At 32.5% G+C, this 17,515-nt stretch overlaps 1 pseudogene across 1 annotated transcript; it reads right to left on the bottom strand.

The window, feature by feature from the left end:
* Positions 1-205: 205 nt before the first annotated feature.
* Positions 206-13,667, bottom strand: LOC146936692 (F-box protein SKIP23-like; annotated as a pseudogene). Its single transcript, XR_015030681.1, has 3 exons — positions 12,753-13,667; positions 11,537-11,818; positions 206-434 (listed from the first exon to the last, which is right to left on the bottom strand). The product of XR_015030681.1 is annotated as an F-box protein SKIP23-like (transcript).
* Between the last annotated feature and the right edge of the window lie 3,848 nt (positions 13,668-17,515).

The raw sequence follows: 17,515 nt of genomic DNA, 5'->3' as shown, positions 1-17,515 counted from the left end.
AACGAGGAGGCGGGGAAGCTCCGATTATGCAAACTCAGTTTTGAACTAATTTTTCAAAACCAGCTTCATAAATTGCTATTTTCGTGAACAGATTAAAAATAAAAATAAAAGCTGAACCTACACTACAAAAACTAATTTCAAGCTTCAAAAAACCTGTTTTAAGAACTGCCGAATTGTAAAACAAGTTTATAAACTACAACTTTGAAAACTTGAAATATTATGTTTGGACATAACGGAAAAGTTGGAACATTACAACTACTTCAAGTAACAAAGACCTGCCAGACAATTTCCTTTGTAGGAATTAGGTTACAGTGATGAAACCAGATATACATCAAAAAGATACAAGAAAACAAAAACAGAAGCATTCCCCAATGTCCATGGCCCTAATGATCTGCAATATTGCCAAAAGTTGCACCGAAGGGCTCCTTCACAATCTACAAACAAAATAAATTCAAATGCAATATTAAGAAATTAAGAAATAATCAAGAGAGATTCTTCTTCATACTACTATATTGTGATAACCACAAAAGTTTAACCCGATTACCCAAATAGCAGATCTTTTATGAACTAGAAGATATCTCTATTATATATATTTGCACTATTTTATTTTGATAGTACACATGGCATCCTTATATTGAAAGGTGCATTTAATGTTTTGTGTAATTGGTATATATTATGTGATTTGTGCAAGACTTATGTAATTAGCATGATTATGCAAGTTGACTAAAAGGCTTATAATGACAAAAAAATAAATGGAATATTTTATTCAAATTATTTTTGCTATTTAATGTGTTACTAATTTCATTACTAAATTAATGGCATAATTGATGTGACTTACTTACTTCTTTTTTCCTATAAATATTGTTTGTCCGTCTCAAACATCTTCACATCATTTAGAATTCATACTAAAATTTTAAAATTATTCTCAAAATCTCTCTTTTATTTTATTGAAACACTTTTCTTAACATATTTTTTCATCACTCTAATTTCAAAAATTGATTCATTTTATGATATTACTCCACTACATGTTGTATATATCCATGTATTTTGTTCAAATTCACATATTCATCCTATGATACCCTCGAGTTCTAACGGCTTATGACAAGATATGTACCAATTACATGTTGGCACATAATTCTTAATTATCATCCAATCAAATTGTAATCAACACATCATCATATTAAGTTAGCCAGTCTTGAGTTTTTTTTCCTATATATAGTCAATTTGTCTTTCATCATTTGTATATGCATCTTCCTTTCGTACAAATTGTTTATAATATCATTTATTTGAAATGCAAATATTTCTACCTCCTGACCAATTCAATTTTATTGATTTCATTATTATCAAATTGATTTAGGCACCTTTTTTTTTTTCCTTCCGAATTTTGATTCCCTTTTATAGGTTTAGCTGTCGGCTCTGTTAATTTTAGGGTTTTCATCCCCATATATATTTACACCTTTTGAAAAAGTTTGCTTCACGTTTTAATGAATTTCATTATTTTTCTATTAATTTGAAGCGACGTAATTGAAAGACATTTTGAATCAGATTTCTTCATTCCAAAACAATTTTTTTTTTGCCACTATTAATAATGAGAGATATGTGAAAGGCATGTCAATGTTTTGTTCTTCCAACGTTGAAGTTGTGCATATAAAAGAGAATTCTTCCTTAAAAAAAAAAGAGAATTCTCAAGTATTTTTGGGTAACATATTAGTTGATAGTTCTCAAGATATTATATTTTTATCTTACATTTTTGTGGTGCAAACTATTCATGTATGTTGTAGAACAAGACCGACCCCTGCGAAAATGTAGAAAATTTATTTTAGTTATTTTTTTTTTCAATGAATTTTATCTAAACCTCACTATTTTCTTTATTATTTTCATTTGCTCCTATTCAAAAGAACTGGTTTAATTTACTAAGTTTTTTCGTTTCTATTGTCAATCACTCATTTTCACTAAACATGGCGTTGATATATATTATTTCACATAAATTATTTTAACATCAAATATCATCCATTCATTTCATTTTATAAATTAGTTCACATGCATCAAATACTCTTTATCACCTAATCAAGCATTCCATTTTTATCTCCCCATATTTATTTATTTCTGCCTTCAACACATACTCAAACTTCTTTGTTAATTTTTTTACAAATTGCATGATAAAACACATACTTATGGTTGTTTGAGTCACTCATCAACATCGATAATATTTATTTGCCTTTATTTCATACCCATATTTTTTTATTTATTTTAAAATTATATTAAAAAAAAAGACAACAATCTCGGCTAAACTATCAATATCTCTATCCGAATCCTTATCTACATCTACAATCTACATCTACATCTACAATATAAACAAGTGAAACCATTTTCATTCAAAAGTACATGTGGCATTTTATAGTCTCATTCTAATTAATGTCAGGCTAATTAATGCTAGAAAAATTCAAATTTCCATTACATGGTATATGCTTAGCACCTGGTATTTCAGTCTCAACACATACTTCCATATACTGCCTCTATTTTAAGAAATCATTCGATTTATTATTATGATCAAAATGATATCTAGAAATTTAATTGGCTGATATCAAATCAAACAAGAAACTGGCCATAAAAAATCAAACAAGAAACTATCAACTGCCAATTAATGAAATTAAATTCAAATTATTCAACACTTATAACAGTTCTAAAAAAGAATGTTGACAATTGGTCTAATTCAAGACTATCGTTGAATTGTTTCTCACCTATTAAAATCAAATTAAAACCAAAATAAAATAGTGAAAGGTAATGATTCTTTTTGTCACAAAAAGGAAATAAAATAGCTCAGATCTTTATCTCCCATCCTATTCTCATCACTATTACTATTTTTCAAAAATGGTTTTGAGAACGGTAAGAAGATCAAGAACACCTTTAGTTCCTACAATTTCATCAAATTTTATTGTTGATTGCATCAGACCGTTCCCCTTCATCATGGTTTGTGACCATGGTTTAGGATTTTATTGCTAATATTTGGATTTTTACCTGTACAGGAGAAAATAAGAGGGAGAATGTTAGTTATCAAATAATTTGTTGAGAAATTGATTTTGAAGCTGAAGAAAGGCATAAACGAAAGGGATCTTGAATCTTCTTCATGATTTATATTTTGTTCCAATTCTCTCATGATTTATATTTTGTTCCAAATAATTGTCTACTATATATCATTTTTGAAAATGCTTCATTTGAGACATTATTTTCATCATATAACGATATGATCTTATTCATTAAATTTCTTTTGCTATTAATGTAACATATTTATTTTCCCATATATTTGTTTGCGGATGACCATATTGCTACTCAATGTTCCTCAAATTTACAAAGAACTTATCGGATTTATAACTAAAGTATATCTCAGTTTAATCGACTTTAATTCCTTCCAGTTTGGTTGTGTTTCTTCTAATTGGGACGAAACTCAACATTATTGAAATTTCTTTTATCGGTTTTGTTTACAATGTGTTCATTATTTTGCAGAGACCTTTATAATATTGAGAACAAAGTAGTTTCCTATCTATATATTCAGTTCAAGGTCGCGCATCCTATATTAACTGTCAGGGCCAAACTTTAGTTTTTTTGGTAATTTGTCATTTACTCATTTTATACCACGAATCATATGTAATAAGTGTGTATGTTAGTCTTTTTAAGGCTTTTGTTTATTTTTCTTCTTTGTGTTGTTTGGATTAGTGTTACATTATAAGAATTTTGAATTAGGGTTTCATTTTTCTTTGTTGCAGCTTCTCTTCTAGATTCTTAAGTTTCTTTTTTGACATATTCTAGATTCTTACGTTGCAAAAGTTTTTCTGAATTTTATTACTATGATTATTTCTGAATTTTGCTAAAAAAAAATCTAAATTTTTATTGCAACTTTATTTCTGAATTATGTGTTCTCACGGAATTTCATATATTTTATTTTTAGTATTAAATAATACAAACATTTGAAGGAAAAAAAAATTCCTCTTTTTTTTTTTGAGGGAATTCCTCTTTTATTTAAATGCAGTTTTGGTCGAACCAAACCGTACACCATCGATTCAGTTTGGTTCGTTTTCACTTTTAAAAAATGATAAAACCCAAACCTCATTTGACTTTGAAGAGCATGTAAATGGTAATTTAAAAAAAAAATCATTATAACAATCAATATTTTGAATAAAACACGTTTACTCAATAATATAAGTATTGTACTACCTCTCATACAAACAAAGTTGTAAAGAGTGTATATACACATTAATCAAAATATATCTATTTTAAAAGGGGCACTAGCCAACAAATGTGTATTTTTTTTTTATGTTAATTTTAAACCGAACCTCCACTAGATAGAACTAGAAAATTAGGTGTAGAACATATACAGTGGCTAGACCTATGGGTTTTTAGATGCAATATTGCACATGTTAAAGCAACTAAAAGTAATAACTTCTTATTGAAAACAACTATTATTTATTAAAAAACTACACATTTAATATAAAATGCACAACAATTATTTATTACTAAGACCCATTTAATATTTTTTGAAGTGTTGAGTTTGAGAGGTTTTTTATTTTTTTAGTTAAATGGGGTTCAATTATGAACCAGCTGCATCACTTTATAAATGCGTAAATAAAAGGAAACAAGAACAAAAGGAGTTGGGGGATGGACCAAAACCTTCTCAATAAAGCTAAGCAAAAAGCTGAGGGGCAAACACCAAACCAAGAAAAAAGTAAATAACAAGAAAATAAAAAGTAAAGAAAACCAAAAGAAAAATAAAAGGAACGAACTAAGAGAAAGTCATTGAGTTATTCTGGTAACATATATGCTCCTAGAGTTTGAAAGATTATATCTTATTAAGTATTAATTATAAGAGCAAGTGACATGTACATAGAGACTCATTTAAGGAACCAAAAGGAGAGGTCCATTGTGGATGCTCTAACAATCGATTAACTTATTGATGAAAATTTTTGGTCGAAAATAATACAAAATAAATGCTTGCTGAAATTATCAATTTTTAAATATTATTGTTATTATTATATTATTATTAAAAATAATAAATATTGATTTTTAATGTTTATTAGATATACTAATTAAATGTATCAATTAAGTTTGGTAACTAATTTTATATTTGATATTTTTTCGAGTTATCATGAAATTGGTATAAAGCTTACATCACAGCTTAGCAGTGACTAATCTTAGTTGGAAAACCTGTGGGATACATAAGACGAGTTCTCTCATCTCAGCCGAATATTTTCCATACACATGAGGCAGAAATTGAACTGCTATCCACATACTTACGAGGCTCTAATCTATTATCAATTTGACCATTTTTTCCTAGGGTCATAGCTTACATGCTAATTCCAGGTGTTCGTACAACCGGTTCATCCTTCAATATTCCATTGAAAATCAATGAAGCATTGATACATGGATTTGAAAAGAAAATACGAGACCTTAAAATTGATATGAAGGCAGCAGAGAGAATAAAACACAAGACCTTAAAAGTAGTCCCAGGCCAAAACAAGTGGGTTAGATCAAACTTATTCATTGTGTTCCCTTATTGACTTTGTTTATCCAAATAATTTGGAAAATATATAGATCTTCAAAAAATCAAGAGCGAGGGATACTTGCTCAAACTTTGGACCCATTTGAGCACTTTAACAATATTATTCTATCGTTGTTTCCAGAAAACGAGAAGGAAAATATTAGCTTTGATTTGGTTTGTCAATCTGACCAAAATAAAAAGCTACAAAGCAAATGGTATTCAATTGAGTTCTTGAATGATATTAACAGTTGCATATTTCAAACCACAAATTAAGATTTAAAGTTGGATGTCCAATAATATTGATGAGGAACATATACCAAGGTATTGTGTTTCAAAATGAGAAACCCCACATCTTCATCCAAAACCTTAAGACAATATGTATATTACTCATCTCATTTATATGTTCATAAATATCAAATCTTGCTGGCAATATAGAATTTTTACTCACACGTGACAAATTAGCATTTCTCCCTTAAACGTGAGACTCTCTATGTCTATGATATGATGAAATAGTCAAATAAGGCCAGAGGCACAACATGGTAAAAAAGGTGGCTTGGTGGTGGTTTCATAGAGATGTGTTTTTTTTTTCTCATTTATTTTATGAGAAGAGAGAAATTAAATTAAAAAAATTATTCGAACTAGAAAGAAATGACAAGGAAAACGAGTGAGTTGTGGGTAGTTTTATGAGTTTGTTGAAGGAGTTGGATATTACTGAGTAATTATTCTACCAAAAATATTAGACTCATTAAGAATGTCACATCAATTTAAAATGTACAATAAACATGTATTTTTCAACTCAGCATAACACATAAACGTTTTTCCTTTGTCATATCCCACTAAAGACTAAAAGTGAAGGAACTTAAAATAATAGAGGTTAAATAAAAAAAAGTTATCGCCTTGACAAATAAAAATTGCATGAAAGCGAACGACTTCCAAAATATAATATTTAACATAAAAAATTAAACAAATGACATTCAAAAGCTAACAAAACAAATCATCATAATTTCGGGACTGCAAGTGTAACCTACATTGGGTTGTATCTTTGGATTAGGCTAAAAGAAACTAGACAAATGATATCGACACCACAATTTCTCTCAAATTATTTAGGCACACGTTTGTGAGTCATCTCACTTATATCTTATTCAATATCTACTATTCCTTTCATTGTAGAACTTTAACTCTTATTTTACACGATAACATATCTCCTTCAAGTGTGACATTCTCTGTGTCCGTAATTACGTGACATAGCCAAATAAGGTCAAACCGATGTACAACATGATCAAAATGGTAGATTAATGGTAATTTACTAAAAGTGTGTTTTTGTTCCTTTATTTCATGAGAAGAGATCAAAGAAATTAGAAGATGAAAAATAAAATTGAGATTGAGAGAACTGATACCGGTTAAAAAAAAAATAAGAATTGTGTATTTTGTCCATGAGGTTATAAAGAACGAAGTAAGTTGCAAGTGATTTTATGAAATTGTTGAAGGAGTTGAAGATTTTTGTGTAATTGATTTACCAAAAAGTTAGATTGCGTTAAAAAAACTAATTTACCAAAAAGTTATATTCGGGTAAAAAAACGCTACAACATATAAAGAATTTACTAAGCACATATTTTGTTAACTCAGCATAACACTTAAGTGTTTATCTATGGTTAAATTCCTCCAAAGATCAAAGGATAAGGAATTTAATATCTTAGAGATTTATTAAAAAATATTGCATGAAAGTGAACAACACCCAAAAACATAAATTTGATATAAAAATTAAATAATTGGCATCCCAAAACTAACGAAACCGTTTATCATAATGTTGAGAGTTCTAAGGGTGTCTACAGTAGGTTGGACTATCACATTAGGCTAAGTGAAACCACACAATTGTGATTGACATCACATCATTATTCAAAACCTTAAGGCATTAGGTGTATTGGTCATCTTACTTATATCTTTCTCAACGTCTACTTTGGCATCCAATAATGTGGAACTTTAAGTCACAATTTACACATGAACATATTTCTCTAAAGTGTGAGATTCAATGCGTCTGTAATTTGTTGATAGTCAAATAAGGTTAGGCGAAGGCACAACATGGTTAAAAAAATGGATTAATGGAGTTTTTGCGGAGGGAAGTTTGTGTTCCCATCTTTCATGAAACGAGAGAAATAAATTTAGCAACAATAAAATTAAATTAGAATATGAAAAGAAATTTGAACATGAAAGAAATGATAAGGGAAAAAAATAGTGTGTGTTTTGTCCATGGAAGTATCGGAAATATAGCGAGTTACTGACAATTTTATGGGTCAGTTAAAAAGTGTTGGAAATTTAAGAGTAAATATTTCACCAAAAAATAGAATCGGTTAAAAAAACGCCACATCTTTATAAAATGTTTAATAATCATGTACCTTTTCAATTCAGCATAACACATTTGTATTTTTCCATTCGCATGTTCGTTCACCCAAAGACCAAATATGGAGGTATTTGATATAATATTGATTGGATAAAAAAATTGTATGAAAGCAAATGACATCCAAAAACTTATACTTGATATAAAAAGTTAAACAAATGAAATTCAAAAACTAAAAAAAAAAAAATTTAATGCTTAGAGTTCCGAGGGAGTCTACAATGGGTTGGACCATCACATTTGACTATGAGAAACTCCACAAGTGATATTGACAGCACATCTTCGCGTAAAATCTTAAGACATTAGGTATATTGTTCTTCTCGCTTATACGTTACTCAATGTATATTATTGCACACAAGTTTAACTCACTATAATGTTTAGAGTTCTGAGGGAGTCTACAATGGGTTGGACCATCACATTTGACTATAAGAAACTCCACAAGTGAGATTGACATCACATCTTTGCGTAAAATCTTAAGACATTAGGTATATTGTTCATCTTGCTTATATGTTACTCAATGTATATTATTGCACACAAGTTTAACTCACATATGAAACATAAACATCTCTCCCTTAAGTGTGAGGCTATTATGTATGTGATCTGGTGAGATATCACATAAGGTCAGAGACACGACATGGTAAAAAAAAGTGGGTTGGCGGCAGTTTCATAGAGGGGTGTTTGTTTCTTTCTTTCATGAGAAGAGATAAAGTAAATTATAAAAGAAAAGAAGATTAAAAATGAATTTGAACTTGATAGAAATGAAAAGAGAAAAAAAAATAAGGAGTGTGCGTTTTATTCGTGAGAGCATAGGAAGCATAATGAATTGTTAGTGATTTTATGGATTTGTTGAAGAAGTTGAATATTACTGGGCAATTATGCTACCAAAATATTAGATTTATTGAAAATATGTACATCTATTTAAAATGTCTAACGAATATGTATTTTGTCAACTCATCATACATATACATTTTTCCATTGCAAGATCCCATGAAATACCATAAGTGAAGGAATTTGAAATGACAAAGGTTATTTTTTTATTGTGCATGAAAGCTAATCACATTCAAAAACTAAAATTTAAGATGAAAAATTAAACAAATGACACTCAAAAAATAACGAAACAAATCATCACATTAGGCTAGGATCCTACAATGGATTGTATTATCACATTAAGCTAAGATCAATCACAGAAGTGAGATTCACATCCTATCTTCTTTCAAAGTCTTAAGGCATTATGTATATGAGTCATTTCACTTATATGTTTCTCGCATCTACTCTTGCATACAATACAGAATTTTAACTCACACTTGAGACATTAACATCTCTCTATTAAGTGTTAGGATCTTTGTGTCTGTAGTCCACCACCAAGAACAACTCTCGATCCCCCACAACGTCGAACCCGGATGTGATACCACCGTTGGGCTTTCTGTGGGAGCCTACGTTGATGTAGATCGACAATTTGGATAAAGAGAACCCACACAAGTGATAATGATACAACCAAAACTCCATCTAAAATTTTAAGTAACACCTGATACATCACAATATTCCCTCCATCAAATATAACGACATTCTAGCCCGTGCTTGGCACGGGTGTCCATGCTAGTTATCAATATTGTAATACAAGTAATGCAAAAACAGGTATAAGGTTTAAATATCAAAGAGCAGAAGATGCCTAGTGGCATAGACATAGGCAAGACATGTGACATAGATTAATGTGGGATTGCAAATAGAGAAATAGAGTGATAACAGTTGCACTAGATCACCTAAGAAACAATATTCACATAGTAATCAAATAATACTTTTATCTTACCATAACGTTTTATTAATAATTCAAATTATACTCAGTGCAAGTGCATAGATCTCCCCATAAATATAATTGTCTCGAGCAAGTCACCAACATATAATTTGAATCGATCTCTCTCCCACAGTGCAACTACATGGTGCAACTATTTGGACCATTTGGCAAGCTCGGAATCACAATATTTTCCAAAATAAGGTGAAATTTGTGGACAAATTAGTGGCGGATATTATAGTGTTGTCTTGGCGGTGGATTTTGAGTAGGATGAATATCCAAACTTGTTTTACTAAGAATGAAGGTGGAATCCTCAAGAATGCCTCTTGAGGTAGACCATTTTTGTGCATTTTAGAGGTGGGCTGCGTGGGGCTGGGAGCTTTTTCCTGCTACTATTTTGCTGCAGAATGTTTAGTTTCACAAGGAGGCTTGGTGCGGAAGGCTTTTTTCTGCTGGGCATTTTTTACAGGATTCCTGGGTTGTTTTTAAGGGCTGATAGTGAGGCTTTTGTATGCTTGACAGTGTTAGGTGGTTAGTTTGTGATAGCAGCTAGCTTCCTTCCTTTTGGTATATTATAGCCTCATGTTTAGTGTTGGTTTTTGTAGTCTTTTGGATTTAATAGGTACTGTGTGCCTTTGGTGTTTGAGGGGAAGCCGCGTATATACGATGCCTTTTGTATTTGCTCTTTTCGTGTTTCCGCGAGTGGTACTTTTTGTGTATAACTCGACGAGAATAAGTTTAGCCAATTCAAAAAAAAAAAAAAAAAAACTATTAACTGAAAACAAATATTTGTTTGCTTGATTAAAATGCTAACTAAATATATTTAACTTGAATGTTATCATATCTATACTGTGAAAGAAAATTGTGGCATTAAGAGGAATAGAAAGTGGATGGAAAGTGGTCTATTGCTTAATAAGGACTAAAAACGTCTCAGAAGGATTTCTTTACAGTAACTCAATTAGGATTAAAACACAATTTTCCCTCAATTGATATGAAGGGAAAAACATCCCTTTCAAGAATCAAACAACCCACCCCTATGATGAGCTTTAAACATGTAAGTAAATATGCAGTGGCAGCCTGATGAATCTAAAGAGAATGTATTTAGCTAGGCAACTGAGGCAAATCGCCCATTGTCTTTTGACCACTACCAAGCATCTTAACCTTTACTTGCCTTACCCTCGAGTATTTGCAAGCATTAGCTGCAGAGCCATTTTAACAATAGCACCGAACTCTAAACAGGAATATTCTTAAATACCTTATACAGAAATTTAGATAAGTCACCAAACTCAGGGAAATATACCTATTACTTTTCAAGGACAAAGTTGTAGGAGAAAATTCGGCCTAGAGTACATACATATCATATGTGGGTGCCAAAACATCACATTTTGGTACAAGATCTTTTGGTTGGACTTAAGGCACGATGGAGAAAAAATAAAAGCAATATATTAATATGGGTAGATAGTAATAAATGGAAAACACCAATTGCAAGAGACCATATAATACTCAGCAACCACAAAAGGAGCTAGTGTTAAAATCCCACTCTCCACTAACATCTTACAAATCTGATAATTTACTAACATGTCTTTCCATAAAAAAAATATCCCTTACTTATGAGTAATATAGCTCAGTTTTGGTTAGTTTCTATCTGTTAGCTTCAATTTATACAAAAAGTAATAATTAGTGAAAACACCAAGAGACATTGTAAGAACATTTCAACATTTCTTTTCTACAAGGTTTTGTTGAAAAATTTATTTAATCTAGCAACATAAACAAAGCTGATGTGTACAGTAGTAATAATAAGTGTTGGTTATTTCCACTATACCTTTCAATCCAATATGCATACTCTGTTGTTGTCGATACACATCCCAACCCATTCTGGAGATGGCCAGAACAATTTGGCATAACAAGGAAAATCGGACAAAGGCGAAGTCCGGCACTGATCCAAGTGAAAAACGCTGATACCAAGGTCAGTGGGACGAACATTGCGAAGAATATCATCCCTGAATATCACACAGTTCCCATTGCCAATACACAAATCCGAAGCAAAAGCAGAAAAGACAGAATCTTCCACTAAAAACAAAACCGTGTCCCCCAAATTTCTCACCTCCACCCATGGTAGACAAACTCGAGATCCTAAGTAAGATCGGGAAGGACCCATGAGATCGTGAATCGGGGGATCGTAACACGGATCGTAAGATCCTACCAAATTTAAAAATTCATATATATTGCATATAAATTCATACATACTCATATGAAGCAACATAATTTGATAGAAAAAAAACTTTAAATAAAACTCAAATTCATTAATAGAAAAAGAAAAAAAAAACACTTAAAAACAGTACTCATACAACTCCATAACAACATTAAAACTTAATCATAATTATCTTAACGGTTAATTAAGATAATTGGTAATTGGTACTTGGTATGGTAGAACAGAACAAGAAAAGGGTTGAATATAAAATAGAGGCTAATAATGAAGGATTTTTTTTATTTTTTTGAAAGTAAGAATGAAGGATTGTTGTCTGCAGAAGTAATTGGTAGAAGACTGATTAAATAAGGAACGTAAGAGAGGAAGTTGAGTGCTATGAATATGGAATTGCATTGGTAAGGTTCCATGATTCATGGGTTTATTGAAAAATTTCCCTAATTATTATTGGGAAGATATTCAATAATCAATGGGTTTAATGATAGGATTTGAAACGGTTTAAGAGATTAAGAAGGGTGAAAAACGTTTTTTTTGACTTTCTGATTGGGAAAATTCGTTTTTTGCGAACCGGGTCACGAACCCGACCCGATATATCTGTAGTTTTGGAAAATGAAGCACTAATCGGGTCACGAAACGACCCGCGAACCCGGTTTTCTGGGTTTCCAACCTAACTCGGCTGGATCTACGTTACCACCGCGTCCACGACTTTGCGCGGCGATCCAAGCCGTTCTTACCATTTTCCGATTCCGGCCACCTATGAGCACGAAGAGGTCAGGCAAGATCGTGGAACCGTACGATTCTACGGTCCAGATCGAGAGTTTGTCTACCATGCCTCCACCCACTTCTTCTTTTCCTCATCAAGCCTAAACACTTTAAATCTCACAGCCCCGTTGTAAAATCCTTCACCATTAACATCTAAAACACTGTCATGAAAAACATTAGACAAATACCGAACAACTAGCAACAAATCACCATCACTTTCCACTAAGAATGATTTATCTCCCTTAAACACAGCCCTAGCCACCAACTTCAAACTTAAATCCGGTCCCACCGTAACAGTAAAACCGATCTGATTAACCGCGATAAGCATCCCGTTGAAGACACAGACGTCGTGATAACCCCACATTATCTCCTCAGGGATTATCGTCCAACTCTTATCTCCGCATCACAATATAGCAAGATTTCCAGAACTGTGAATAGTGAAGAGAACAAAATCTTTTCCGTTACACCACCTGTCGGCGACAACGACCTTTTCTATGTAGAATGAGTTGCCACTGAAAAAAGAGGGAGGTTGGGAAGGGAAATCGCCGATGACGAACTCGTGGCCGAGATTGAGGAAGCGGTGTTGTGTGACTTCGATGACGTAAGGGAAATGAAGAGGCAACTGTTTGTCACGTGAGAGAGGATTCCAGAGGTGAGTACGGTCAGGTGAGTCAGGACCGATTTTGATCAACCAAGGGTTTAGGGTTTGTTGATTTGGGGGTGGGGTGATGAGGAATATAGATCGTTTAGAGAGAGGGAATGTGGTGTTGGAATCGTGGAATGTACAAGGGATTGGGAATTTGGAAGGTAAATTGAGGATGAGATGGTTTTGAAGATGATTATTGTTTTTGGGAATAGAAGAGCGCCATGCTGAACAGACGGATCGAATGCGGAGTTGATCGAATTCGGTGTCGAGTTTTGAGGATATTATTTGTAAGAGATCTTTTGGGAGTTCTGACCAGTCTTCCGCCATTATCGGTGGAGCTGAGTGAGGGTGTTGTTGATTCATTTTGTGTGAAATAGGAAATGTATAAGAAGATGATGATGGACAAAAGGGAATGCCAACGGGCTCCATCTTTTTTAGAGTGCAGATCTGCTCCAGTACTAAAAGATGTCCAGTTCCCAATATTTTTTACGGATGCATGACACGTGGCCAAAAACAAATCAATGGCCAAGATTTAAAATATGATAAAAATCAGAATAATCTCCACCTTTGTTATTAGTTACGCTCCTCTTTGAACGCTCTCACTGTCATACGGAAGTGCCGCCATGATGCCGGTCACCATGCTTGCATAAGCGTCGCCGCCATGTGCCTATGTTCTTGGATCTTCTTCTTTCTCTCAAATTCACTATTTTGATTTGACAAATTTTTCTCAAATCTTTGCAAAGTGGTATAACAAAATTACCATATCCTTCCCCCAAAACGCTCTGCAATTATCTCAGGAGCAATCTTCAATATGTGCAACACCCAAACTATCTTCAATCTTAATTCTAAAAAAATGAAATAAAACCCAGCAACAATCTTTAAGGATAGTCTTTAATATCATTTATACAGAAAAAGGGGAAATGGTGAAAATGGCAGCACATACAAAAATGGTGACGGCGAGGCGGCAAGGAAGCAAGGAGAGACGGCGACGACGATTTGTTTTGGACCGAATTGCAGAAGAGGAACTCTCAGCAACTCATTGTATGTTTTTAAATCTCAACTGTTGAAATTTAAATTGCACACGTGTCGTACATCCGAGAAAAGAACTGAAAAAATGGACTACTTTAATACTGGAGCAGATCTGGACTCTCTTTTTTATTTGTTAAAAGGAAAAAAAAAACATGGAGTAACATAAATGAACTATCTTCCTTTTCTTTTCTTTTTGGCCAAATACGACTTTTGGTCCTTTTAGTTTGACAGAATTCCCATGTTAGTCCTTTAAGTTTCGAAAGTTTCAATTAGGTCATTTTAGTTTGACAAAATTCCCAAGTTAGTCCTTTAAGTTTCAAAAGTTTCAAATAAGTCATTTTAGTTGATAAACTATTTCACCGTTGCCCCTGCTGTCAGTCTCCATTTAACTGATGATGATGTAGCTGTTAAGTTGTTGACTTGAATCAAAATGTTGCCTTTTGATCCAAGTCAACAACTTAACGGCTACATCAGCATCTGTTAATTATTAACTCATAATAGGGGTAACGGTGAAATAGTTTATCAACTAAAAGGACCTATTTGAAACTTTTGAAACTTCAAGGACTAACTTGGGAATTCTGTCAAGTTAAAAGGACCTAATTGAAACTTTCGAAACTTAAAGGACTAACTTGTGAATTCTGTCAAACTAAAAGGACCAAACGTGATATTTGACCTTTCTTTTTTTAATTAATTAATCAAAGCAAATTAAATAATAATCAAGGGATGCAAAATAGTAGACACTTCATGAAAAGTATGGAGGCTAGGATTAGATAAGACAGCTCTAGCTATACTATGAGTTACTCTGGGTCTGTTTGGTTAGACCATCGTTTGCTTGCTTTTTAACAAACGACACTACATAGTCGGGATTATTGCATAAGAGACTTTTACATTGAAATACTAAATCACCAAATTTATTGAGCTGAATATTATGGGCTGAAAGAGCGTCCAACAAAATCTTGTTATATGTTTCAAAGTTAACATTGTGCAAGTCATTGGAGATTATTATTTTTAGAGCGTGAAGGAGACAAAGAGATTTCGCTACCAAGACAGACAAAGAAAAGTGAAGGTATTCTGATTTACCTAGTAACAAAGCACATGTTGAATCTCTAAAACACAAACTGTTAGCCGTAGTTGCATTGTTGTTGAAGAAGGCGGCATCGACGTTACATTTTATGTGTCCTAGCTGCAGCTTAATCCACACTGGTTGCTGATCTTAGATATGCACCAGATGCTTAGCTTTTTGCATGCAACTCCATTAACGTTGTACATCATGAGCTCGGGTAATGATGGAGGTGGGCGGAGTGTCTGTTGCATCCCAAAGCTTCGCATTTTGAATTTTCCACAAGCTCCAAAGGGTCATAGCAGTAGAGAGATTGTCTTGCTCATTTAACCTAGTAAATGAATCAAGCTACATGACATAGAAGTTGTTAGCTCCAAGGAGCAGCTCACGAATAATGTTTCTGATACCAATTTTGTCCCAACACTCAATCGCCTTGGAGCAAACAAAGAAGATATGCATGTGATATTCCACCAAGAGGTCGCAAGAGACACAAGATTCATTACACATGATGCCACGGTTGGAGAGATTTACTCTTGTTGGCAAGCATTGATGCACTATTTACCATAGGAAAGTGCAAATGCGAGGTGGGACTTTGAGATTCCAAAGGAGTTTCCAATGAGAATTATGCGGAGGCTCAGAGTTATGGATGAGATCCATACATATTCTATATGCGGATTTAACCGTATAGGAGCAATTAATTGTTGTCGTCCAAACACGGGAGTCTTCTGCAGGTCAGGGGTATAGAGGAGTAGCAAGCATTGCAGTAGCATCCGAATGATTGAAAATAGAGCGCACAAGAGGGATCCCGAGTGCATTATATTGTGCATCTAAATGTCAAATGCATGATATTGCTTGGTATGGTTTACTTTGCCAAGTGTCAAGGAAAGACATTAGACGGAAACATTTCTATAAATACATCTGAGAAAAACCCTCAAAAATATATAATATAGATAGATATAGATATCCAAAAAACACGACGCAAATTCGATGAACTCCGATTTCGATTTGTTTGTTCAACATGACGCTCTTCCATTCCCCCTAAACAATCATCTTCAAAACCTCTTCCACCTCCTCCTCTTCATTTACCTTTCAAATAACGTTACTTATTTTCAATTATTTTAATTTTTTTTTTACCAACATACCTTTATTTTATTTATATGTTTTTCTTCGGTCATCAATAAATACTATAATGAAAACATAAAACTAACTCTCTCTAAAAGAATAAAATAGTAAATACAACAATGATTACAAAAAAATTATTACTACTACCAACATTCTTGATTCCCATGAGATAGAATTTTAACAGGGCAGTAGTTATTTTGATCCATGAATGTATAACGAGTAGCTACAATAGTTCATGAATGTATTGAAATTCTAAAATAGTTTTTTGATTGTGCACTCTGTTAATCAAAATAATCTCTCATGTAACAATGTTACTTACTATCATATTAATCCCTATAAGTACTTCTTTATCATATAAGTTCTTATACGTGAAGAGTTATTGTAAACATTGAAGAATTATTTTAACGTCAATAACTATTTAGACTAAAGTTATTATTGATTTTTGATTTTTATTTGTTAAAAAAAAAACCATTTAGACTAAAGGAGTGCATAACTAAGATTATTTTAGAATTTTTATACATTAAGATATTATTGACTATTACATGACCAAATTAACAAGAGACATTAGCTAACGAAAAATACTAAAAACGCTCTCTTTTTAGGCTAAAATATGTTTTTGGTCCCTGCAAATATAGCGAATTTGGGTTTTAGTTGGTAGAAAAAAATTTGAAATCCATCCCTGCAAAAAAAATTGTTTTTTAAAATAGTCCTTGGGTCCACTTTTTTGCTGATTAGTCACATTTTTGCTTATATGGCCCGTGCTGACTGTACAAAAACGTACACAAGGCACACAAGTGGCAATTGTTTTAATTAAAATATTTAAAAATCATTTTAATTAAAATTAAATTTAGTTTTAAAAATAAAAAAAGGTTTAATTAAATAAAAAAATTAGTGAGTCAGCAAACCACTGCCATAACCACCACCACCTCTACCACCATAACCACCTCCACAATCTAAAGCAATAAATCCAATTTTT

The sequence above is a fragment of the Medicago sativa genome, chromosome 3, assembly GCF_051527215.1.
Source record: "Medicago sativa cultivar Bolivia chromosome 3, Bolivia_mono, whole genome shotgun sequence".
Taxonomy (NCBI): Eukaryota; Viridiplantae; Streptophyta; class Magnoliopsida; order Fabales; family Fabaceae; genus Medicago; species Medicago sativa.
Note: the sequence above shows the minus strand (reverse complement) of the source record. Positions and strands in the feature narration are given on the sequence as shown.